The sequence below is a fragment of the Zonotrichia leucophrys genome, unplaced genomic scaffold (assembly GCF_028769735.1).
Source record: "Zonotrichia leucophrys gambelii isolate GWCS_2022_RI unplaced genomic scaffold, RI_Zleu_2.0 Scaffold_72_229719, whole genome shotgun sequence".
Taxonomy (NCBI): Eukaryota; Metazoa; Chordata; class Aves; order Passeriformes; family Passerellidae; genus Zonotrichia; species Zonotrichia leucophrys.
The window spans coordinates 57,990-61,287 of record NW_026992277.1 but is presented as its reverse complement, the minus strand read 5'-3'; positions in this window follow the sequence as shown (position 1 = coordinate 61,287).

The following is a 3,298-nucleotide window of genomic DNA, read 5'->3' as shown; positions in this document are numbered from 1 at the left end:
CTACTCCTCCCATAGGAACCTCTCTGAGGGGAAAGAGTTTCTCTGCCTTGGAGGTCTTGGATCTGGTGCTACAGTACGACCCATCTTCAGATGCCAAACTAGGAATTTGAGGGATATCTGGGTTACCCTGAACTTCCTGCCCATCAGCAGGTGTTTTTGGTGGTAGCTGTTTGCTGGGCAAGGAGGCATTTGTGTCCCAACTAGGAGGAGGTAAAGGGACAGCAATAGGAGGGGGAGAAGAGCCTGAGTGAATATTAAGTGGAGCTGGAGAAGGGGTGGAGAATGTAGCAGGTGTAGTAGGCACTTGTGGTGATGCAGAAGGAACTGGAGGAGCTGAAGGGGGTGGTGAGGGAGTGGTTACTGGAGGAGATACTGGGTTTATCATAGGGGAAGACAAAGAGGTAGAAGGACGAATTTGAGCAGGTGGTAATGAGATGGCAGCCGGGGGAAGAACCGGACCTGCCATTTGAGGTGCTTGAAGAGGAGGATTATAAGGTGGAGGGGCAGAAGGAGGCAAAAAATCCAGGGGGTCCCATCTTTTCCTAATTCCATCATCCTCTCCTTCATTCCCCTCTTTCTTCTTCTGTACCTTACAAATTCACACCCCTTCATCCCCAATAGTGCTCTTTAACCAGCAAGCTACATACAGTAATTGCTCAGGATCGGTATCTCCTCGATCTGTCAGATAATGATTTAGTTGTTGGCACATCCACTTATCCTTTGTCCCCACACCAAGGCCATCCTACTTGCACCTGTAATTCTGGCCAGACTTCTTCACAGTAGTGGATCATTTTCACTTTATCTAATCCCCCAGTGGCCTTTGTAGAATCCCATTTCTCTAACAGTTCTCCTAAGGGACTACTGGGAGGTATATTCTTCAGTCTCTTGCCGGTCTTTTTACTATTACACCCTCCCATTTTTCAGGTCTCAACAGTAAAAAAATCCCAAAGGTGCCTCTACTGACAGGTAATTTCAAGAAAACTCTTGTTTGAGGAGCTTCAGCCTCCTCCACCGAACTTCAAATTTCTGCCTGATGCTCAGGATTTTCTACTGAAACAACTGCCCGATCTCTTGATTGCCCAACTTTCCTAGCATCAGGTCTTACATCTATCAGGACTTAAACACACGAAACCTTGGCCTAAGAATCTGGGTCGTGCCTGACTCCCTCTGTCATGAAAAAGAACTGCCTGATTTTTAGTTTGCCTAACCTGCCAACTTTTAGGCTTCACCGTATCAGGAGTTAAAAACAAACCACAGCCTCCTTCGCTGGGATTTGTGCCTGACTTCCCTCTGTCAGGACTTACTTTGGGTGCGTGCCACTCATACAAATATTCCCTCCGCATGCCTGGGGGGGGGGGGGGGGGGGGAGGGGGGCCTCTTCCCCCTTAGGAGACGACTTACACTAATTCCACACACTTCCCCCTGTTCCCGGCCGGTTTTCTCACGAAAGTTCGGAAACGCGGTACTGAGGGGTCCACTCTCAGTTCGAGGGTCTGGCTGCTGGCCCTTGTCTCTGTCACACACACATGCACACGTCTCCCACTCCCGCCACCGTATTTCTCACAAGTACAGTGCTCCGGTGCTCCTCTGCGTCTCTGGTCCTGAGCCGATCCCTCTGGTCCTGATAGCCAGCTGTCCTGGAGGTCCAAGATGGCCAGTCCTGGCGTCCTCTTCCAGCGTGGCTATCCTGGACGAGCGCCCCAGCTGAAATAAATAGGGCAGGAGTCTTTTTCTCCTTTTGATGCCTTTATTAAAAGTGATCAGCTCAGGATTGGGCAGCTCGGACGGGTCTGCAGTCTCCCGTCGTGTCTCCCAGGGCGACGAGGAGGAGGAGGATATGCGCAGCTTTGTCCACTAGGGACAGAGCTGGGGGTCTGGTCCTCGTGGGAGCCTTTAGGGCGTGGTGACCCCTTCGGATGTTACTGCTGCCGCCTCTCTTGGCCCGCTCCCAGCGTCGGGACGACTCCCTTGCTCAGGGTGAGAGGGACTACGAAGGTGTTCAGCATCTCTGCAGGCTCAGCACCCCGTTCCTGACGTCCAGGCATCACTCCAATCTCTCAACTCTTAGGTGGCTCGTTGTTTTGGGGTTTTCTCAGTACGTTTGGAGCAGTAGTCCCCCACAACATGCTGGTCCTGGAGTCACTTTGCATAGCCCCCCCCCACCCCCCAAGATCTCTTCACTATTTTGGGGAAAAGTACAACTTAGCCTCGGGCAAGGCTCTGCTAATACAAAAGGAGTAATTAGCCACAACGACCTGTGATTACAGTAACAAAACAAGCAGAACTTTAGCAGCAACAGTGATCTGGCTGATTTTTGTAACCTTTTCTCACAAAAAAAAAATAGCAGAATTTTTGTTCATAACACCCGACGTGCTGCAACGGGTCTGGATAGTACAGTCTTGTTCAGCACAGCCTGTCCGAGTTCCCAAGCAGCTCCCCGCTGCAGGCTATCTTAGCAAGCTCAGGTGATATCAGCTCTTAGTCATTATCAGCTCATTTTGTGATTTCAGCTCTTTGCTTGCTAAGTGCCTTAGGCAGATGCGAGGAGAGAGAGGAGAAGCGCTGTGTGAGGTTCCCCAGGAGTGTCTTTATTGAATCTTCTGCGAAGGTTCTCAGGGACAGCTCTTCTGCTGAGCTGGGAAAAAGTAGGGGTTTTTATAGGATACAGGAGTGTCCTAGGTTGACTATATGATGCTTTTATCCCCAATCATCTTGTTCTGTTTATGCTGAATAATAAGTTTTGCACCTTTAAGACTTTTTCCAGAGTGAAGGCAGGAGAGAAGAAGCACGCAGTTTGTTTTCAGACACTGCGCTCACTCCTCCATATTCCTGCTCTTGGACTGTGTTGTCTGTGGAAGGACGGACAGCTCTCCTTTGTTTTTAGTTACTTTAGCTAGCTGAGGCAAAGAAGTTTCCTGGATTGTGGCATTTTCTTCTTCTCTTTGGATCTGTTTAAACCTGCTCTGGGCTGAACACCCAGAAGAGCATCAGCAGCTCGCATCTGTGGCCCACCAGGCCGGGCCTGGGCCACAGCATTTCGAGCACCGGAGGGACTGACAAGAGACTGAGCTGAACTGCAACCTGGGGAGGGAAATTTCTGAGTTTTTCATCTCTTTTGGAGCAGTAAGGGGGTTTATTGTTTAATATTGTTTAGGTTTTATTGTTTAATAAACAGGTTTTTTCCACTTTTCTCCAAGGAGGTATTTTCTCCCGGACCAGTTGGGGGGAGGGGCCGATTTAATCTGCTTTCCTAGAGGAGCCCCTTTGGGGGGGTCTCTCCAAAATCTGCCCTGAACCA